Here is a 24,230-nt window from a genome sequence, read left to right as displayed (position 1 = left end):
CAGGGAAATGCATGAACCTTTCATCTTTGATGTTGGCTTTGAAATATGAATTTTCATTTTTAAAGAGTTTGAGGTCGTAGGTTATAGTTCATAGGTTGTTTGAGCTGGAAAGGATTTAGAGATCTGCTAGTCTACTCCTTTATTTTATGGATGAGAAAATTATTCCCCAAATCTGTCATTATCTAAATCTTTTCTTTCCTTTGAAAAAATTAAAATATTTCCCAGCTTTATTGGTATATAGTTGATGTATAACATTGTGTAAGTTTAAAGTGTACCTTGTGTTGATTCAATCCACTTATATACTATGAAATGATTAGCACCATAGCGTTAGCTAATGCTTCTTATCATGTCACAGACGTACCATTTTGCTTCTATGGTGAGAACATATAAGATCTACTCTCTCAGCAACTTTCAAGTATAGGTGTGTGACACTCAGGGATCAAGCCCATTTCTCTTCTGTCTCCTGCATTGACAGGCAATCTCTTTACCACTAGCACCACCTGGGAGCCCCATATCTACTTATCTGTCTATTGGCAGGCCAGTTCTTTACCACCAGTGCTACCTGGGAAGCCCGTATCTATCGATCGATCCATCGATCAATCGATAGATTTAGTCAAAGTATAATTGCTTTACAATGTTGTGTTAGTTTCTGCTGTACTGTGAAGTGAATCAGCTATTTGTTGTTGTTTAGTTGCTAAGTTGTGTCTGATTCTTTTGCAACTCCATGGACTGTAGCCTGCCAGGCTCCTCTGTCCAGGGGATTTCCTAGTCAAGGATACTGAAATGGGTTGCCATTTCCTCTTCCAGGGGATCTTCCAGACCCAGGGATTGAACCCATGTCTCCTGCACTGCAGGATTCTTTACCATGGGAGAATCAGCTATATGTATACATATATCCCCTCCCTCTTGGACAACCCTCCCATTCCTACTACCCCCACTCATCCTACCTCTCTAGGTCATCACAGAGCACTGAGCTGAGGTTTCTGTGCTTTATAGCAACGTCCCACTAGCTATCTATTTTATGCATGGTAGTGTATATATGTCACTCCTACTCTCCTAGTTCATCCCACCCTCCCCTTCCCCAACTGTGTCTACACATCCATTCTCTATGTCTGCATCTCTATTCCTGCCCTGGAACTAGGTTCATTTGTACCATTATTTTTTAGATTCCACATACATACATTATCAAAGTAGTAACTATCATATCAAAATAACTCTTAATACATTGAAAAATATTAGATAATATGCCAGTTTTAATTAATTTTCTTAAAGAGGGAACTTTTGGGGAAAACTGTTTGCTTCTGCGCCCAACTGGGTTGGTGCTTTCTCATCCTGGAGATAGCAGTCACCAAGGGATGGCCCGTCTTTACCCTCCTAGAACGTTTTGCTTTGCTCTTTGTGAAATCTTGAGTTCCTTATTTTTCTATCAGTCTCTTTCCTGATTTCACTTGCATTTTGGTGGAGAACATTTTTTATCCTGTACGTCCTAGAGTAAAGGGCAAGAGCAGGTAAGTATCTTGAGAACTTGCATACTTAAAAATTTTTGTCCTCACGTATAATTGATAATTAGTTGTTTTTTCCAGTTTCTGCTCTTGTAATTTTAATTTTTAAGAGCTTGTCTTTCTCTCTAAACATTTCTCCTTTTTGTGACACCCTATTCTTTGATAGATCTCTGATGCTATAATGATTTTGTAAGTTACCTTCTGATAGTATTTCTTTACATTTTTTCATTTTAAAGATAATTCTCCACTTTCATGTTGGGGAATTTCTTTATGTTTCTGATAATCCAGATTTTTCTCTTCCTATTAAGGACTGATGAATTGAAAACATAAAAATAGCTTTAAAGTTTGGGTGCATAAGTGAAGCTGGTGAATTGCTGGGCTTGTGTGTTTATAACTATTGTATTGATAAGTTTGGGGACAGTAAATGCGTGCATTCCATTCACAGTATTTAACCAGGTGTTCTGGTTGATATGCTCTTAGACTAGGTACAGCATTGTTGTTGTTTAGTCACTAAATCTTGTACAACTCTTTTGTGACCCCATGGACTGTAGCCTGCCAGGCTCTTCTGTCCATGGGATTTCCCAGGCAAGAATACTGGAGTGGGTTGCCATTTCCTTCTCCAGGGGATCTTCCCGACCCAGAGATCCAACCTTCATTTCCTGCATTGCCAGGTGGATTCTTTATCATTGAGCCACCAGGGAAGCACCAGGCACAGTGTTACTAGGACCACATAAAGCTTTGGTACTTGTCTGCCAACTTTCCTCTTCTCACTAATATCCTGTCTCTATATCCTTCCTTATCTCACTGTGTGCTTCCCTCTACCATATACATGTCATTTGCAGGGCATGCTTGTTCAGTAGATCTGTTTTCCTATAACATTTTGAGCAGTTTGGAAAAAAATTCTTATGAAATTCAATCCAAAAAATGGTTAGGTCCATAACTGTCCATCTTTGTCTAAGACCAGGGCTTTAGGTTAGGATGATTTCAGCAAATATCAGGTACATTCCCCTTAATTAAGAGATATTTATTGAGCTCCAATTATGAGAATTGTATATGTTTGCCACTGAAAGAAAAGTAAGAAAACGTAAAATAAAATAGTGCATCTGTCGCAAAAGGCTGTCTTCCTTTCTTTCTACCTGAGCCGTGACATTACACCTACTGCTGCTTATTCCATTATTATTTTATCTTTTTAAAATTGGCATGTAGTTGATGTACAATATCATATAAGTTACAAGTGAATAATAGAGCAATTCACAATTCTTAAAGGTTATACTCTATTTATATTTATTCTAAGATATTGGCTATATATTCCCTGTTTTGTACAATATATGTTGTTGTTGTTCAGTCGCAAAGTCATGTCTGACTCTTTGGAACCCCATGGACTGCATTACAATATATCCTTGTAGCTTATTTTATACATAATAGTTTGTACCTCTTAATCCCCAGCACCTGTGTTTTCCCTTCTTCCTTCCCTATCCTCATTGGTAACCACTAATTTTTTTCCTCTGTATCTATGAGTCTCTTTCTTTTTTGTTATAATCTCAGGTTTGTTTCAGTTTTTAGATTCCATGTATGCTGCTGCTGCTGCTAAGTCGCTTCAGTCGTGTCCGACTCTGTGTGACCCCATAGATGGCAGCCCACCAGGCTCCCCCGTCCCTGGGATTCTCCAGGCAAGAACACTGGAGTGGGTTGCCATTTCCTTCTCCAATGCATGAAAGTGAAAAGTGAAAGGGAAGTCGCTCAGTCGTGTCCAACTCCTAGCGACCCCATGTATAAGTGATATCATATAGTATTTGTCTTTCTCTGACTTATTGAGCATAGTACCCTCTGAGTCTATTCACGTTGTTGCAAATGCAGCATTTCCTTTTTTATGGCTGAGTGGTATTCCATTGTATAGATGTACCATAGCTTCTTTATTCAGCTATTGATGGACACTTAGGTTGCTTCCATATCTTAACACCTATAAATAAGGCTGCTGTGAAAATGGAGGTGCATATATCTTTTCCATTCTCCATTATTTTAATAGAAACCCTGAATTAGCTCATATAAATGTCAAATTAGTTAAAAGTCTCTGAAGTTTGAAGCTGGAATCTTGTCTGAGATTTTTTTCTTTTATAATTGTAAGATTTTTGAAGGTACCAACCTTATATCTAACAGTGTGAGTGTATTGCCTCACACCGTCTTGCATCTTGCTTTACCTGCCAGGTATGCCATGTATATTTGTGGCTGGTGATGTTGACAGTAAAACCCTGGTTGACAGGATTAAAAACTATTAGATTTTGATAGAAAAATCAATCCCTTGCTTAAAATTGGGAGGTTGGGAGCAGCCACTTGAGAGGTGTAACAATTGCCACCATAATTGCCACATGTGGTGAAGGAGATTCTGAGCTTAGAAAGCAAGCATGGAAGGACTTGAACTTTATTTTGCTGTTTCTCAGAGAAGCAGTTTCCATGGTTCCCTTGTGAATATCGTCACTGGGACTCATGAGGGAGGCAGTGATTAGCTAGCTCGAAGTCAGATCTTTCATCTCTTATGTTCCTTGAGAAATTATCCCACACTCGGTATTTTATAATCTATTATCTACTGGAACTGGACAATGCAGCTTTATTTCTGGACCTTCATTTTGAATATAGGAAGGGCAACCCTTTGAATATAGGAAGTGTAACCCTTCTCCTCAAAATGCCTATTTGCATGAAGGTTTGTCTATATAGAGTGTCTATTAAATGTAGATGTGTCTATACAATGCGCATATGGATATTATATATGTTTGTGCAGTCAAGTTTCATTAGTCACACTTGTCGTGTTCTGTAAAGTCACTGAGCCATTGCTTTTAGGGACAATATGGGGTTAGATTCCTGTGAGCCTCTAGTCACCAACACTTTTGTCAACTAATCAATACGTAAAGTCATTTTATGTGATAATTTATTTAATATATGTTTTTGACTCATTAACTTTGAATTCAGAGCCAACAGTGTGATAACTCATGTCTGATTGAAGTTTACCTAACACATGTAAGGGTTGACCATAAATTCGTTTGGTTTTTTCTCTAAGATGATATAGAAAAAACTGAACATTTTGGCCAACCCAATACCTTCTTCTAAGGGACATCACAGCCTTCTTGTGCTTGTAACCTTAGGCAGTACTTCAGCATGATCCCTGGGGGCCATTTGAATTAGTGGAATCACCACCAAAAAGTACAGAAATGTGAAAAATGCAGTGCCAAGGAAACTGTGAAAACGACACTTGTTGATGGGACAAGAGAGGAAACAAGAAGGCAGAGCATCACCTGGTTCACCCCCGCTGGGAACGCATGTGAGCAACTAAAATTTTTTGCCTGCTTTGCACAATTTGTGTGCGAATGTTCTCAAATCACTAGGGGTGTTAACTTGGGGGTAACAAAGAAATTTTAACAAGTAGGTAAGTTTGCAAATACAGAATCTGTGAATAATAGGATTGGCTGTGTTTGTGTGTGTATTATGGGCAAAATGGCAAGCAAAACAGAATCAGTCCCCAAAGTTTGGTGACCTGTTCAGCTTCACCTTTGCTTGAGAGCTGACAAGCGTGACCTTGATCTTTTACCCAGTGGAGGGACACATCATGTTTTTATCAGCTCTGGCAGCCACTAGCCAACACTTGACATGAGCCTCCAGGTTTGTTTTTCTTTCTTCTTGGTTCATTGGGTTTTGGTAGGTGGAAGAAGCCAGGCTGAGTACACAGTGACCAGTCTTCAGGGCTGACAGTGGGTAGGCGTTGTTAAAACAGCTGAAGGAAGCTTCCTCATGCCTGGAGCTGAGATCTTAAACTCTAACCACTGAGTGCCACATAGGCAGGTTTTGATCTCTTTGCTTTCTCTGTCCTAATTCATGACATTTTAAAAAAATTTTTTCTGCTTGAATAATTTCCAGTCTTATCACGTGATTCACCTGGATCCAGAAGGACAGACAAAATCATGTATTAACGTGAGGAAAAAACAGTATAAAGGAACATACATTGTTATATTCAGCTATAATCATGTGAAAGTCGCTTAGTCGTGTCCTATTCTTTGTGACCCCATGGAATATACACTCCATGAAATTCTCCAGGCCAGAATACTGAAATGGGTAACTGTTCCTTCTCCAGGGAATCTTCCCGACCCAGGAATGGAACCGGGATCTCCTGCATTTCAGGCAGATTCTTTACCAGCTGAGCTACCAGGGAAGCCCCTTCATACTGTGGATAAATAAGGTTGTGAAAGCTGTGAATGTTTGGTGAATTTATTTGAACTGTATAAATTTGCGGCAATAAGAACTAAATTAAAATAGACAAATTTATTTAAAAATTTTTTTCTGACTCTTCCTGAATATTGCCATAGGGATATTGGAATTTTATGATGCTGTGATGAGGATGGGAGTAGAGGGAGAACTAGCATGGTCCCCAACACCTTCCCTAACTAAACTCCTAGAAGTAAGAGAAAGGAGGTGGAAGAGACACTGACTCAGAACTGATCCTGCCCCTGGGAGAACTTATTATAACATCTAAGATGGGTCATGGAACAACCTTAATCCTCAGTGATATTAGACTTTTGATTAGTCAGGACTTTTTTCTTTTTCAAATGGAGGAAACTTACAAATGACTTTTTTTCCATATCCAGCTTTATTGAAGCATTATTGGAAAATAAAATGACATAATTAGGTTGTGCAATGTGGTTTTTGACTTACCTGTACACTGAAATGCTTACCATAGAAAAGTTAACACATCCATCATCTCACATAGTTACCATTGTGTGTGTGTGTGTGTGTGTGTGTGTGTGTGTGGTGAGAACACTTAAGATTTACTCTGTTAGCAAATTTCAAGTTTAGTGTTATTAACTATAATTTTGATATTGTACATAATAGCCCTAGAACTTTTACATCTTATAACTGAGGATTTGTATCTTTAGGTCAACATCCCACCATTTCCCCCAACTCACTGTCCCTGGCAACTTTCTGGTTCTGATTCTGACTTTTTTAGACTCTACGTATAAGTGATATCATAGAGTATTTGTCTTTATCTTACTTATTTTCCTCAGCATAATGTCCTCCAGGCTCATACATGTTGCTGCAAATGGCAGCACTTAGTTCTTTTTTATGAGTGAATAATATTCCATCGCATATATGACACATTTTCTTTATCCATTCATCTGTCTATGGACATTTAGGTTGTTTCCATACCTGGGCTATTGTGAATAATGTTCACTGTGCTGCAGTGAACATGGGAATGTAGTATGTCTTCGATGTACTGATTTAGTTTCTTTTGGATGTATAGCCAGAAGCAGAATTGCTGGATGGTACAGTAGTTTTAGAGAAGGAAATGGCAACCCACTCCAGTATTCTTGCCTGGAAAATCCCATGGATGGAGGAACCTGGTAGGCTGCAGTCCATGAGGTTGCAGAGAATCAGACACGACAGTTGTGTCCGACTCAACAACTTCACTTTCACTTTCACAGTAGTTTTATTTTTCATTTTTTGAGGAACTTCTATATTATTTTCCATAGTGGCTGTACCAATTTACATTCCCATCAACCGTGTACCGGAGAAGGCAATGGCACCCCACTCCAGTACTCTTGCCTGGGAAACCCCATGGACGGAGGAGCCTGGTAGGCTGCAGCCCGTGGGGTCGCGAAGAGTCAGACACGACTGAGCGACTTCACTTTCACTTTTCACTTTCATGCACTGGAGAAGGAAATGGCAACCCACTCCAATATTCTTGCTTGGAGAATCCCAGAGACGAAGGAGCCTGGTGGGCTGCCGTCTATGGGGTCGCACAGAGTCGGACACGACTGAAGCGACTTAGCAGCAGTAGCAGCAGCAACAGTGTACAAGGGCTCCCTTTTCTCCACATCCTTAGCAACACTTATTATTATAACTCTAGTTTTTTTTGTTTTTTTGATAATAACTGCTGTAAAATCTGTGAAGTGTTACCTCATTGTGGTTTTGATTTGCATCTCCCTGACTATTAGTGATGTTGAGCTCCTTTTCATGTACCTGTTGGCCATGGATATCTTCCTTGGAAAAATGTTTATTCATGTCCTTTGCTCATTTAAAAATTTTATTATCATTATCACTGTTATTTTTGCTCTTGAGTTGTGTGAGTTCCTTATATATTTTCTTTGGTGGCTCAGATGGTAAAGGATTTGCCTGCAATGCAGGAGACCTGGGTTTGATCCCTAGGTCAGGAAGATCCCCTGGAGAAGGAAATGGCTAACCATTCCAGTATTCTTGCCTGGAGAATTCCATGGACAGAAGAGCCTGGCGGACCACAGTCCATGGGGTTGCAGAGACTGACACGTCTGAGCAACTAAACTTTCACTTTCACATTACCCTCTTAGCAGATGTATGGTTTGCAAATATTTTCTCCCAATCTGCTTTTTCATTTTGTTACTTGTTTTCCTTGTGTAAGTACAGAAGCTTTCTTATTGGTTTCACTTAACAGAAATGTTCTATGTAGGCTTTAGGTATGGCTGTGTCCAGGGGTTTAAATGATGTCCTTAAGAGTCATTTCCCTTAATTCTGCTCTCCGCTATTTTGGTTCTCCCTTTGCAACGCCAAATTAGTTTACATCCTAATGTTGCAGCAACTCCATCAGAAATGAGTTATTTTGTCTTTCCAACAATTTCACAAAAGTTCCAGAGTTTAGTCCTTTTGTCCCTTCCTGGGCCAAGTGCTTACCCCTGAATCAGTCACCAGGATTCAGGGAACGTGGTGCTCTGGAGGCCAGGCATCCTCTCATGACCACTTGTGAGACCAGGGCTGGTGTTTGTGTCACTTGTAATACTTGGAGTAAAAGTAGCATGGGGATTCTTTGTCAGGGGAAATGAGAGTGCTCATATGAGATGAAAAGTAAATGAATGGTGGTTAGATGAAATAATAAATGACCATTTTGAGTTCATGTAAACCATTGGCTTGCTGTATGTTTAAATTAAGATCATGGATATAAAAGTGCTTTGAAAGCAACACTTAATAAATGTAGTTAAGTTGTCTTCTTCGTATTGTATATAAATTACACCAGTTTAAGGGCTTCCCTACTGGCTCAGTGGGTAAAGAATCCACCTGTAATGCAGGAGACACCTGGCAAAGCAGAAGACTGAGTTTGATCTCTGGGTTGGGAAGATCCCTGGAGAAGGAAATGGCAACCCACTCTAGTATTCTTGCCTGGGAAATCCCATGGACAGAGGAGTCTGGCGGGCTACAGTTTGTGGGGTTGTAAAAGAGTCAGACATGACTTAGCAACTACACGACCACCACAACATGAATTTAATTAAGTAAGCATATATTTTTATGTATATAACACTAACATCTATGGGTCACTAGACATTATGGAGGATATCGGGTGAATAAGAAAGAATCCTTTTTGTCAAGGAACTTACAATTTCATGGAGATTTTGGCAAGTAAAAGTAATAAACAAAAACACGGGCAGAAGGATATAATTGCTAAAAAGCAATGTGTGTGGGCAGGCACAGAATGCTGGTTTTTGGGGGTTTTTTGAGCAAAGGAAACTTAGGTCATAAATGAGTGCCTTAGTAAAGCAGAAGATCTCAGAGTTCTTGAAGAGCACACCAGAGTACACTGCTAAGCTTTAGGGGCAGAGGAAAAAGAAATAGGGGGAGCAATGAACTACGGAGTTGGAGATAGAGGAGAGAAATACTAATATAAGGATGGAAAAGGAGTACCCAGAGGAGGGTCCTAATGTGGAGGGGTTATTCTTGTGATTTTAAGCCCTGGTTCAGAATTCATGAAAAACGTTTAAAAACAGAGATCGGGGGTACTTCCCTGGCAGCCTAGTGGTTACGACTTCATGCTGCCAGTGTAGGGGGCAGCAGGTTTGATCCCTGGTGGGGGAAACTAAGATCCCACATGATGCCAGGTGCAGCCAGAAAGAGATAAAACAACAACCCAAAACAAAAAAACAATAAAAACCCCAACCTGACAAACAGACCTTCAGGAGTGGAGTCTGCAGCTGGGGCCTCCAGGTACTCTGGAACAAACATAAAAGCCCCATTTGGGACTTTGAGGTGTATGACTGGTATAATTCTTAGAAGATTCATTAGCATATTGTTCATTAATATGTTGCCTTTTATTCCCTTCTCCAAATGTTTGTGATCCCTAATGAGTACTTTGCTCTTTGTGTGTTAAATTTCTGCTTTATGCTCAATAATATTTTATTTACATTGCACACCAAGGTTGTAAAATTTGGAAAGGAAAGTAGGTTGGTCTTCAAAGTTGAGTTGTTTCCTTACATCTTCAATTTAAAAGAATTTCTATAATATCATGGTCCATTAATACCTCATTTCTCAGAATGTCACTTAACCAGCCACATCAACTATTGGAAGTTTAGCTAAGAAAAAGGGAAAGAGAAATCTGAGAAGCTGAGAAGTGACTCTAGTTTCCAGTAACTAAAACTCCTGCACATTGCTTTTGGGAAGAGCTTGAAGCTGAAATTCCAATTCTTTGGCCACCTTATGTGAAGAACTGACTCGTTGGAAAAGACCCCGATGCTGGGAAAGATTGAAGGCAGGAGGAGAAAGGGATGACAGAGGATGAGCTGGTTGGATGGCATCACCGACTTGATGGACATGAGTTTGAGCAAGCTCCGGGAGATGGTGATGGACAGGGAAGCCTGGTGTGCTGCAGTCCATGGGGTCACATAGTTGAACATGACTGAGCCACTGAACTGAACTGTTTTACAATGTGGTGTTAGTATCTGCTGTACACACACACACACATCCTGTCTTTTTTGGACATACATATACACACACACACATATATATACCTCTTTTGGATTTCCTTCCCATAGGGAGAGGCTTTAAAGGCTGGTTTACAATCATTTTTCTTTTTCTCTCTCTTACCCTGCCATAGCCCTCACTAAAAACTTAAGTCTGTTTGTTCACAGCAAAGAAGATATTAGGAATCAGAGCAGGAGGGTTTTGGGGTAGCTGAGAAAAATTATGAGAACCGTAAGCCTGAAATGATACTGAACAGTTGAAAATGTGAAGGAGGCTGAAAGAAACTGTAAAAAGCCAAATCAAAGTATATAGGAATATTAGGATACCCAGGTTACCACATATACACAGGCTTCTGATTAGGGAACTGTGATACAAAGAAGCACTCATGTTTAATACTTTCTGTTTTGAAAGGCAAAAAAATGAGTCATATACTTAAAATTTACACATGTATGATTTTTGTAATTTACATGTTTGTATGGCATATAATTTCTGTATCTATCTGATTTTTTTTAGGAAGTTGATGCTTCATGGGGTAATTTCCAGTTATCTGGGAAGTTCATTCACTTGTAACTGCTGTTCTCTGACTTCATTAAATGAGACATTGTGGCATGTTGTGATTTAGTCTCCAAGATCTGATATTTCACATATGAAGGAGTGTATCTAAGAAAGAGATATTGTTGTTGTCTGGTTGCTAAGTTGTGTCTGACTCTTGCTACTGCATGGGCTGTAGCCCACGAGGGTCTGTCCATGGGATTTCCCAGGCAAGAATATTGGAGCAGGTTGCTGTTTCTCCAGGGGATCTTCCTGATCCAGGGTTTGAACCTGTGTCTCCTGTATTGGCAGGCAGATTCTTTACCACTGAGCCACCTGAGAAGTCCAAGGAAGAGATGGCTGTACTTATATTTAAAAAAAAAATTTTTTAACTTTGTCAGTTAAGATTGTTTTCTAGCAAAACACATATTGGGAAGTGGTTTAATTACCGTCTCATCATGAGAGTCAGTACTGCTAATAAAATATGGTGAATATTTTGTCACAAATATTCCTTCCTGAGGATGGAAATGTCTTTTCTTCATAGGCTGAACCTGGGGTTCTGGGATTTGGGCCACAGTAGAGACCTGAACTGAGGCCAGAAGGTTTCTTGGGACCATAACCTGGTGGAGATCACAGGGTCTTATTCCAAGGGACTCCCGACTATTTCTTCCCTGTCTGCTGGAGTCCCTCTTTTTTCATGTTTGCTGAAAATGAAACAAATACCTAGCAACAAGCCTGTGGTTACTCCAGTGGGGTTATAATTTAAAACTCTCTGAAAATTTCTGTAGTGATGAATGCAAACAGACATCCCTATTCAGTGTAGAATGTTAAGGCAGCTGTAGACTGTCTGACATTACAGTAGCATGAAAGGGTTGAATTCTCTCCAGATTCTTGTACAGTGGCTTTTCAATGTACATTTAATTAGAGTCTCAAGTCAGGTATGTTAACATTCAGTATTCTTGTGGGAGAGTGACGGTTCATTGCTGGATTAAGGTCACCAGTCTTTCCCAGGTTCCAGCTGAGACTTGAAGAATGATGAATTGGATAAATGTATATATATTCTATGTTACTGTTAAACAATGAAAATATCTTGGGTAAGGGATGGATAACACTGATGGCATTTAAACCTTGGCTGAACCTCTAATTAGACTTTGTGTTTGAAATTCCAATTTAGAGTTTTCTTGCAGAGAAATACATTGTTTTGACTAAGGGAAGACAGTGACATAGTTGATGCTTTTTCCTTCTGCCTTATTCAAGCCTGATCTGTTTTCTTTTGGGCCATGCTGCATGACATGTGGGATCTTAGTTCCCTGACCAAGGATTGAACCTATGCCCCCCGCAGTGAAAGCATGGAGTCTTAACCACTGGACCACCAAAGTCCACAGGCCCAGTTGTGCAGACAAAGGTGGGCTATTCTTCATTCCCTTGAAATCAGTTCAATTCCAGGTCTGATATCTTGCCTTCAAGTGGTAAATTGGAAACATTTATTCCATCATGAACAGAGAAAACTTTATCTTCCTACATGTGTTAGTTCACCAGAGATTAGGACCCATCTGATAGATATTAATGGCTCAGGTCAAAAACTTTCTGAAAATTAAGAGTAAAAGAAAACAGTGTGCTTCTTCACATGTAATCTTAAAATAAACATTCACTGTTATCAAAAACATTTCCTCTGTGGTTTAGCAGATTCCAAGAACCTCAGATTTTTAAGACTTGGGAGATTGAGATCTCCTTTGCAGACCCATCCAGTTATCCCTGTTGCCCTTGATTTATTCCAAGGCTCATTTAAAGGTGAGAAAGGGGCCAGTGTCAGCAGGCACTCAAAGCTGGTGCACTTTGCTCCCATCTCCAGTGGGAAATACTGTGATGACTTGTGTGCTTCTTTCAGTGTTTCACAACCCCCCCACCCCCGCCATGAACAACATCTAACCAGTTGTATAAACCAGGCAATTTCATAATTGAAGCTTAAGAATTTTAGTGTTCACATCAGCTCCTTCGTCAGATCCTTTAGTCTTGTGGCTTGTGTTTGGGCTTCGGGATAATGATGTGGTTGTCAGATATTCGCTCTGCAGAGGGAAAAAAATGGATTTTCCAAAATGGGTATTTCTAAATTAGAAAAAGAAAGGTTTTCTGGAGAAATGAGGAAGTGTTTGATTTTCCTAGCTTTTATTCTTTGCCACAGATACACTGCTGAGGCAGATAAAATGCCTTGTTCCTCAGGCACCAGCATCACCCTTTAATGACAAGCCATTAACTTTATTTAAAAAGCAATGCTTGGGTGAGAATGCAGGAGATAGGATGGGCATGGTCTATAATCTCTTTTAAAGAACCCAGGAATCAGACCTTCAGAAGCAGGCAAAGGCGAGAGAGGAAATTCAAAGTAGGTCTTGTAGGACACGGGGTCAGGAACTTTAACTCCTTGGGGGCCTAAAATGAAAAAGGAATACAGCTGTCCAGGGTGGGTATCCAAGCAGGGACCTCCTGAGTGGTGAAGAATGTGAACCGTGGGTGACATACTGAGTCTCAGGGTGTCACCAGCTGCTCAATTCCAGCCGGTTTAGGCCTGGGGCATAGTGATACTCAATCTATGATGTGTTTTTCAAAAAAGATAAGGATTCAGATGTTATGTAAAACTTCCCCACGTATAAATGCTTATCCAGATTTATGAAAACGTTGTGGAGCCAAGTAGAACATGATTGAGGTTGGAATGAGGCCCAGGGGCTGCTCTTTTGCATCTTCAAATTTTGGTTTTCAGTGTTCTGACAGCAAAATTCACTTTTTGTTCAAGTAAGCAGACTGTGGTCCCAAAGAATAAAAACTCATGTATGTATAATATGTTTTAACATATATACACATTATATATGTATATATCCACACACATCCACATAATATATGTATATATATGTGTGTGTGTGTGAATATATATATATTTGGGGGGGGCAGGTATGTGGCTGAGGATACAGTTGGCCATCTCATCAACCTCATACATGACAGGAAAGAAATTGTCCCAGGGCTCATAAGGACAAGACCAAGATCCAGAAATCAAGAACTGTAGTAACTCTGTGTCTTTCTGAGGACACACAGTCTTGTTTCTCTGCCTTTCCAGGCACATCTCTCTACTTCTCCCTGTGAATTATTTGCTCTGTTTGTTTCCAGGTTTTGCTGTTCAACTTCTGAGGCCTGTAGGTGGCTCTGGTTGGCTAAGAAGCTGACTCTGGCCCTTAAGCTCCATGGCTTTTTAGCTCCAGAACCTACCAATTACTAGGAACAGTCTGGCTTGTCAGTCTAGAAAATCTGATTGCTTGAGCCAAGTGCATGCCTTGGCTCTCTTTGGGGGAGGAACCCGCTGATGGTCTATCAGCAATGCTTGAGCAAGGACTGGGGTATGTGGAGGCAGAATTGAGAGTCCATGAGCAGCTTACATGAAGACAAAAGGAGAGGTCAGGTGTAGAAGCGGACTGACTGACATTGCATATACTACACATATTAATGCTGACATTTTAGATTTTAAATGCTGGCAAATTTAAATTAAGTAATATGTGATTGTTGAAGAAAGTTTGAGAAATTCTGCAAAGGGTAAACATAATGAAATCATCCATACACATCTTGGTATATTGATTGCCAGTCTCTTTTCCTATGGAGAGATCTCAAACCTCTGTATAAGGGCAAATCCTGAAACGATGGAATTCAGCTGGTCCATTTCTCTACTATTTGTGATTTAAAATGATTTTTAATGAACTAAAAATTGTAAGCAGTATATTTTAAGAGAAGCTTAAATCTATGCATGGCCTACAATCTAGTAGTTTCTTATTTAAGGATTTTCCCTGAAGAAATTCTCAGAGCTGTAAACTGAGATGTATGTACCAAGATACTCATCAGTGGATCATTGATCACAGTCAGAAATACAATAAAAGATTGAAAAAGATCTTTTGGATAAATATTCAGAAAGATCTTTTTTGGAGAAATATACTTATGTTGAAGTAAGAATATTCACAAAAGTTTCCTGAACCGGTTGTAAAATTGTACAGACTGTGTAAGCTTAATTTTGTATATAATATAGGCATATTAAAAGAGATTTGAAGACATTCACCAAAATGTTGATGATGGTTGTCTCCAAGATGATTAATCCTTTTTGCTTCTGCTCTTCACTATTTTCTAATATTTCTATATGAAACCAGTAGTATCTCTGTAACATGTAAACAAATAAACCAGTTACACATGAGCAAAAAATGAATTTGGTGGCATTGAACTGAGTGAAAATGAGGAAAATTATGATGAGAGATTTTTAATTATTTCTCAGCTTAATAGGGGCTTCCCTTGTGGCTCAAATGATAAAGAATCTGCCTGCAATGCCAGAGACCCAGTTTCGATCCCTGGGTTGGGAAGATCCCATGGAGAAGGAAATGACTACCCACTCTGGTATTCTTGCCTAGAGAATTCCATGGACAGAGGAACCTGGCAGGTTATAGCCCATGGGATTGCAGAGTTGGACATGACTGAGCAACTGCCACTACTACCACCAAGCTTAATAAAGGAAATGGTTGACATGTGCTTCTTGCCCAGAACCTCTTTTGGAATGTTGACCTACCATGCGAATAAAAATCTAATGTACGCACCTCCTTCCTTGTCTCGTAAGTGAATTATACAGAATTGAAACATATCTTTCTTTCTTTTGATAATAGAGGTCTTTCATGTTCTCATTCTTAGATTTTATTCTCCCCAAGAGCTTTTATTTCCTTTTCGTATACTGGAAGTAATACGTCGACTTTATGCAAGATCAGAGAAATATTAAAAGTTACAAAGAAAAAAAAAAGAGGCCTTGTAGTTCTACAGGATTACCTTTCTGAACCTTATAATACTGGGAGACTGAAATGAGACTATCTTGGGCATGTTTGGTAACTTCATCTTTCCACTATGTCGGAAACGGGGTGAGGTGTGTACTTGAGTACATGTATGTTTCCTTTCTCCCCTGGGGTGAAATGCAGCAAAACCACCAGAGCAGCAGCAGGAGGAGCAGCAGCAGTTCTGGTGAAGGGTTTTACCTGAATAACAATCGAGAGTTTATTTCATTTGTTAAAAAACATAATTTTTTCAAAGGCTGAATACTAAAATGCTTCCTAAGTCTATATGATTCTGCAGGTCAGATGAGGTTTTTTCTGCTCATTTATTTGCCACTTTGTTTTTAGTTTGGATATATATTGCTCTGTCAAACAAGTAAGTATGGCCTTTAAGGAGATTTGAAATGGCTGGAAAATGCTGAAATGCCAAGAATGTTGAGCATCTACCACTGAAATGTAAATGGATTGAGATTGAGGTAGATGGGAGCTCTTTTTTGTTCTTTTAATATTGCATTAGAATGAATGTCTGTATTTAATGCTGGTGGTTTGAAACGTCAAATACTATAGAAACAGAAGGAAAAGCAAAAGGCATCTGATACTTTCCTTACTCCTTTCTCACTTCTCAGAGGTAACTACTTATCATTGTCTTTGCTTTTGTCTTTTCATGTGTTAATTCTTCACGTCTTCAATATGATGTTTCTTTGTTTTTCTCAACTTACCAGTATTCTGTCTATTATAATATCCAAGGAATTAGCCTCCTCATGCTGGCCTGTCTGTCTCCCTCTTTATCTCTATCCAAAATCACCCTCATTTCCTCCACAGGCCATCTTTGTATCTCCAAACAATAACAAGGCACCATTTCTTGTTGCACCCCAAGTGATGGCATCGACTGACTTCTGACATCAGTGTTCCCATGCTTTCTTTCCTCCACCTCAACCCTCCCCTCACCCCATTTTGTCCTTGGTCAGTTACAGCTTATCTTTTTAAAAGGAAAGCAAGGTTGAGAATGCATATGTTCTTTTTATTTTTTTGAACACTGCTTAGAATGCTCCTACTCACAGTTTTTTTGTTTCAAATCACCTTATTTAACTTAAAAATTTATTTATTTATTTTTGTCTGTGCTGTGTCTTTGTTGCTGCATGCAGTCTTTCACTAGTTGCAGCAAGTAGGGGCTGTTCTTCGTTGTGGTGTGTGAGCTTCTTATTGTGGTACCTTCTGTAGTTGTGGTGCATGGGCTTAGTTGCACCACAGCATGTGGGATCTTCTCAGATCAGGGATCAAACCTATGCAGTTTCTCAACCTCTGGACCACCAGGGAAGTCTGAGAATGCATATGTTCTGTTTGGAATTATTGCCAAGTATTCCACAGTTTGCAAACTGATTCTAAAAAATGAAAGTGAAAATTTACATTATTTAGATAAGGTGTAACAGTATCTTCTATCTAAATATTCTTGTCCTGCTGTCTGGGAGTTTAGCTTCATTTAATATTATAGTGTGTCTGCATTTTTAAAAAATGGACAGTTTTTAGACTTCAAAGAGTTCTTTGGTCTTTGTACTTTTTCCATATCATCCTCTTCTTGGTTTATGATTGCAATATAATCTCAATCCTGTCTGTGAATACCAAGAAGAAGTACTCTTGTTCTCTTTTTCTCCTTCCCTCCATTCCTAAATTAATCCTGTTTCATCTTCAGTCATTCTTGTATGCTGTCTTGACTTTGCATGTTTCAGCTTTTCTCAAATGCCATCATTGAGGCATTGAGACATCATGGCATTAAAAACCTAACTGTGAGCTCTGTGTATGTAGGTGGAACTTGGTGAAGAGGAAGGAATCAGTTATAAGGAGAGAGTAGAAAACTAAAGACGATGCCTTGGGACTTCTAAATACTAGAACGATGAGGGATTTGCTCAGGGGTGCTAGTTTTGTACCCACTGCCCTCTTCTTCACAGATAATTTATTCAGCATGTCCAGAGGGTAGCCCCTTTTTTCTTATGTAGCGTAAATATCTCACTTTAGTGTTCTGCATGGGGTAGATGAGAGGCAGAGTGTTTGTAAAATAAATTTTATTGGAGTATAGTTGCTTTATAATATTGTCTTAGTTTCTGCTTCCTAGGTAACTCAGCTGGTAAAGAATCCACCTGCAATGCAGGAGAACCCGGTTCGATTCCAGGGTTGGGAAAATCCCCAGGAGAAGGGAACAGCTACCCACTCCAGTATTCTAGCCTGAAGAAAATCATGGACTGTATTATAGTCCATGGGGTCACAAAGAGTTGGACGTGACTTTCACTTTCACTTTTTCTGTGTACAGCAGTGTATCAGTTATGTGTATGTGAATAGTCCCTCTTTTGTGGATTTCTTTCCCATTTAGGTCACTGAAGAGTATTGAGTAGAGTTCCCTGTGCTGTACAATAGGTTGTCATTGGTTATTTGTTTTATACATAGTAGTGTGTATATGTCAGTCCTAATCTCCCAGTTCATCCCACCCTTCCCCTTCTCCCCTTGGTGTCCATATGTTTGATCTCTCTGTCTGCATCTCTGTTTCTGCTTTGCAAACAGGTTCATTTGTACCGTTTTTCTAGATTCCATATATATGCATTAATATACAATATTTGTTTTTCTTTCTAGAATTTCAATTGTCTTTTCAAGCATGTTCTTGGAATCTGCCCTTTATCATACCTGGTGTCTCTGAGTCCTCCAGAGCAAATCTGTCTCTTATTGATTGCAGTTCACTTCATTAGTATGCTTGGTTGTGGTTTTCTCTGTTATTCTTCATCAGTCTTCAGACTCATCCGTCTGTTTTTGTCTTACAGAAATTTTATGAGATCTCTTGCTCTCTGGTGGCTCTATTCTCGTTCCCTTTGTTGTTGTGGGTTTATATCTACTCTTTTAGTATCAGTGTGATGATGACTCAAAAGGGAGAGGAGATGAATGCAGATGCCATGTTGAGATGTAAACCACTGCTGTACTTTTAACTGAGTCATTTTCTGTTCTTTAAGTTCAGAAGGACCAAAGGCTGCCATATCCTAAACAAGTTGAATACAAAACAAGAGTTATTAGGATACATAGGTTTCATGTGGCATCAGGCTTCCAAGTATTGCCCTGGAAGAGGACAATATAATTTTTCACTGAAAGAGACAAGAGATTTGTTGAATGTGAAAGGTCGAGGATTGTGATTTAGAAATTCACAGTCATGGATTTTATTCAGTTGATGCATTGAGAAAAGCAGTAACTGACAATTGTGATGTGTGCTGCACAGGAAAAATAAGCAGCCATAGGTGGAGTGATGTTTTAAAGAACAGAATAACAGATTCAGGTGTGTTTGATAGGTCGGTGAAGCCTAGAGAATATACTAATCTATACTGATAATCTATACAGATATCTATACTGATAGATCTATACTAATAGATCTATACTGATAGATATACAGATATCTATACTGATAATCTATACTGATATCTATATAGATAGCTGGGAAGAGAAGAGAAGCGAAAAGCAAAGGAGAAAAGGAAAGATATTCCCATCTGAATGCAGAGTTCCAAAGAATAGCAAGGAGAGATAAGAAAGCCTTCCTCAGTGATCAATGCAAAGAAATAGAGGAAAACAACAGATTGGGAAAGACTAGAGATCTCTTCAAGAAAATTAGAGATATCAAAGGAACATTTCATGCAAAGATAGGCTTGATAAAGGAGAGAAATGGTACGGACCTAACAGAAGCAGAAGATATTAAGAAGAGGTGGCAAGAATACACAGAAGAACTGTACAAAAAAGAACTTCACGACCCAGATAATCACGATGGTGTGATCACTCACCTAGAGCCAGACATCCTGGAATGGGAAGTCAAGTGGGCCTTAGAAAGCATCACCACGAACAAAGCTAGTGGAGGTGATAGAATTCCAGTTGAGCTATTTCAAATCCTCAAAGGTGATGCTGTGAAAGTGCTGCACTCGATATGCCAGCAAATTTGGAAAACTCAGCAGTGGCCACAGGACTGGAAGAGGTCAGTCTTCGTTCCAATCCCAAAGAAAGGCAATGCCAAAGAATGCTCAAACTACCGCACAATTGCACTCATCTCATACGCTAGTAAAGTAATGCTCAAAATTCTCCAAGCCAGGCTTCAGCAATACATGAACCGTGAACTTCCAGATGTTCCAGCTGGTTTTAGAAAAGGCAGAGGAACCAGAGATCAAATTGCCAATATCCGCTGGATCATCGAAAAAGCAAGAGAGTTCCAGAAAAACATCTATTTCTGCTTTATTGATTATGCCAAAGCCTTTGACTGTGTGGATCACAATCAACTGTGGAAAATTCTGAAAGAGATGGGAATACCAGACCATCTGACCTGTCTCTTGAGAAACCTGTATGCAGGTCAGGAAGCAACAGTTAGAACTGGACATGGAACAACAGACTGGTTCCAAATAGGAAAAGGAGTAGGTCAAGGCTGTATATTGTCACCCTGCTTATTTAACTTATATGCAGAGTACATCATGAGAAACGCTGGGCTAGAAGAAACACAAGCTGGAATCAAGATTGCCGGAAGAAATATCAGTAACCTCAGATATGCGGATGACACCACCCTTATGGCAGAAAGTGAAGAAGAACTAAAGAGCCTCTTGATGAATGTGAAAGAGGAGAGTGAAAAAGTTGGCTTAAAGCTCAACGTTCAGAAAACTAAGATCATGGCATCTGGTCCCATCACTTCATGGCAAATAGATGGGGAAACAGTAGCAGACTTTATTTTTTTGGGCTCCAGAATCACTGCTGATGGTGACTGCAGCCTTGAAATTAAAAGATGCTTACTCCTTGGAAGGAAGGTTATGGCCAACCTAGATAGCATATTTAAAAGCAGAGACATTACTTTGCCAACAAAAGTCCGTCTAGTCAAGGCTATGGTTTTTCCAGTGGTCATGTATGGTTGTGAGAGTTGGACGGTGAAGAAAGCTGAGCGCCGCAAAATTGATGCTTTTGAACTATGGTGTTGGAGAAGACTCTTGAGAGTCCCTTGGACTGCAAGGAGATCCAATCAATCCATCCTAAAAGAGATCAATCCTGGGTGTTCATTGGAAGGTCTGATGTTGAAGCTGAAACTCCAATACTTTGGCCACCTCATGTGAAGGGTTGACTCATTGGAAAAGACCCTAATGCTGGGTAGGATTGGGGGCGGGAGGAGAAGGGGACGACAGAGGATGAGATGGCTGGATGGCATCACCGACTCGATGGACATGGGTTTGGGTAGACTCCGGGAGGTGGTGATGGACAGAGAGGCCTGGTGTGCTGTGATTCATGGGGTCGCAAAGAGTCGGACACGACTGAGCGACCTAACTGAACTGAACTGAACTGATAATGATAAAGACCGAAATGTTAAGAAACATCAGGGTTGCCTAAAAAGAGAGAATGAGGGACTAAAAAATGTACACAACTGACATAAGTGGATTTTCTAATGACCATTTAAAAGTGAAATTATCCCTATATTGAGATAGAATGGTTTCTTCTAGAATGTAGCCTGCTACAGTTAACAAAAGGTAGATAATTTTGGCTTGGTTTTGGCAAAATGTGTTCCAGGACAGGGTGGCACTTCTCTAGTTCATCTTAACTGTATTCTTATTTTCTACAGGACATTACTAAACTGTCATTTTCTGATTGTCTGCTTGATGATAACACTCTACTAGACACTTGACATATATTACAAACTGCCTAGTATAACATATGCCTTTCTGACACATCTTGATAATTATTCACACAAAATTAATGCTATATATTTATTCATAGAATTCACTGTAAATCCAATTTACAATCTTGTTCGTTCTGATGTACCACTTAAATCCAATGACCAGACTCTTGAGATAGCAATACCTAGTTGTCTGCATGAAATGAAGGTGTATACGGTACAAGCAGATAGTCAAATGTCTGTTCCTAGAAGCCCTCAGATGTGCACAGAATTTTTACACAGACTTTTATGCACTGTATCATTTTCAAAATAGGGGATAACATTTTAGCATTGCAGTTGTAGAATTATAAGTTTTAATTTTAAGAGAAAACTATTTAATATCCTATGCTAAACCATAATAGAAAAGAATATGAAAAGGATATATATATTTGTATAACTGAATCACTTTTCTGTATACCTGAAACTAACACAACATTGTAAATCAACTATACTTGAATAAATTTCTAAAAATACATAATTTTAAAATTAAGTATAAATAAATGCCAAGGAAAAAATTATTCTTAAAGCAGCCCTTCCTTTTCATCTTTCCTGACACTGAATTAATAGGTACGGTTTTCACAAGATGTGTATTTATTGCTACAAACAATTTGCTGATTTGGCCATGTGATCTCCAGGTGAACCTTCTGGAAACAGTGAAAATCACACCCAGATATATTTAAATTTAGAATCTTTCCCACCCCCTGCAAAATAGATAAAACTCTACTTGTTTTGTAGAGTGGGGAAGAGGAGCCCAGAGAAGTCAGGCACTTTCCCAGGGACATCAATGCTAGTTCAGTGATGGAGTTAGAATTCACATTAGTGTTCATTCAGGATGGAGTCAGGTTTCAAACCCAGAGCAGGGACTACGGAGCCTAGCTCTTTCACTACCCTGCTTGAATTCCCCAGATAGGCTGTCTGAAGCCATCTGCCTCCTTGAGAGGCCCCTGACTTTATTTAACAAAAGAAAGTTAAGAAAAAATTTTATTTTCATGATTGACCCTCCAAAGGTATTCTTTATATGCCTATCTGGTGGGTCAGACAGTGCACTTAAATATTAGCTTTTCTTTCCATAGAGTCGAGACCACTAAGAAAGACAAGCTAGTGAAACTCCAGTGATGTTCAGAAGAAACTCTTTATTGAAATATTGAATTATGATTGCTATAAAACCTGCATGTCAACATAGTATTTTAAAAGTCAACTCATTTGAGCAGAAGCAAAGACAGTATATAATTATTCACCATCAGCTCAGCCGAAAGGGTGGCCATCTCCTTTTGAAATCTGAGTCTGAAAACCCCAAGTTTGAGCTGTCAGGGCCCATCATTACTCTGCTGCAGACATGTTCTTCCATTTTGATTTCTGTAAGCATCACTGCATTTCTCTGATCTCTGGTTTTCTTTCTTCCTGAACATCCTTGACAACGTGAAGGTCTGTGCACACCAATCCAGGCAGAGTACCCCAATTCTGTCTCAGCAGCGTTTGAGTCTCCTGGTAACTCTGTTAATAGTGCTTATGGTCTGTCATCATATTGCCCACGTGGTCCTGAGTCTCTTTGGTCAGCGTATAACATCTCGACATGTTCCTTGTGCTGTGATGCTGAATCCAGCCTCCCATTAGGAAACACTGGCCTCTTTACTCCCCTGCTATTAAGTGGCACCTTAATATAGAATTATTTCTTCTTAAAATACCTTAATTTCAGCAATTCTTCCCTTTTCATTCAGTTTTGGCCCCTGAAACCCAGCTCTTGACTTGAAAGAAAACTTTTTATATTTATATTAAATAGGTATGTGTTTGTGTAAGGAACAATTTAAATCAGAGTGAAGGGCCTAAAATTGTTCTTGACATAGAATTAAGCCCTAAACAAATACTAGTTTGCTTATTTCTTACCAGCTTTGGATACTGTGCTGTGTATATGTGTTGTTGTTTAAACATGTTCAGAACTCAGATTGAGTTATATAATGATGTACTATTTACCTTATGTATATATGTGTGTGTATGTATGTATATGTGTTATATCAGTTCAGTTCAGTTCAGTCGCTCAGTCGTGTCCGACTCTTTGCGACCCCATGAATCGCAGCACGCCAGGCCTCTCTGTCCATCACCACCTCCCGGAGTCTACCCAAACCCATGTCCATCGAGTCGGTGATGCCATCCAGCCATCTCATCCTCTGTCGTCCCCTTCTCCTCCCGCCCCCAATCCTACCCAGGATTAGGGTCTTTTCCAATGAGTCAACCCTTCACATGAGGTGGCCAAAGTATTGGAGTTTCAGCTTCAACATCAGACCTTCCAATGAACACCCAGGATTGATCTCTTTTAGGATGGATTGATTGGATCTCCTTGCAGTCCAAGGGACTCTCAAGAGTCTTCTCCAACACCACAGTTCAAAAGCATCAATTCTTCGGTGCTCAGCTTTCTTCACCATCCAACTCTCACATCCATACATGACCACTAGAAACTGAATTTATCTTGTTTATAATAGATGACTGAGTAAATGCCCTTTAGGGGGCCTGATCTGAGTCTCAGGTTTTCCTTACAAAATTGTTAGTGATAATCCTTACTCAGCCTGCTACTGCTGCTGCTGCTGCTGCTAAGTCGCTTCAGTCGTGTCCGACTCTGTGCGACTCCATAGACGGCAGCCTACCAGGCTCCGCCGTCCCTGGGATTCTCCTGGCAAGAACGCTGGAGTGGGTTGCCATTTCCTTCTCCCCTTACTCAGCCTAGTTAAGCCAGTTCATTTTCTCTGCAGAGGTGCTTGGCCTCCCTCATAGTGCCAGTGATGGTCTGACCTGGAATATCTGTTTCATGCTTCAGGGCTCTTACACTGATTGCTGAATGTTGGCTTGTCCTTACATATTTGACCAATTTAATCTAAGTATTGTTTTTTTTTTTTTTTTTTGCATGAATACTTGTAAACTTCT

General features: G+C 39.6%; 1 long non-coding RNA gene across 1 annotated transcript in view; it reads left to right on the top strand.

The window, feature by feature from the left end:
* The first annotated feature begins 1,460 nt into the window (after positions 1–1,460).
* The window catches only part of LOC145537978 (uncharacterized), a 501,457-nt gene continuing 478,687 nt past the window's right edge, over positions 1,461–24,230 (top strand). The window contains exons 1-2 of the long non-coding RNA XR_014076549.1: positions 1,461–1,508; positions 4,640–4,815. This is a non-coding gene — a long non-coding RNA (uncharacterized LOC145537978). The remainder of the gene's footprint in view (positions 1,509–4,639; positions 4,816–24,230) is intronic.

This window comes from Giraffa tippelskirchi, chromosome 2 (assembly GCF_054371585.1).
Source record: "Giraffa tippelskirchi isolate mGirTip1 chromosome 2, T2T-mGirTip1v1.2.pri, whole genome shotgun sequence".
NCBI classification, from domain to species: domain Eukaryota; kingdom Metazoa; phylum Chordata; class Mammalia; order Artiodactyla; family Giraffidae; genus Giraffa; species Giraffa tippelskirchi.
Note: the sequence above shows the minus strand (reverse complement) of the source record. Positions and strands in the feature narration are given on the sequence as shown.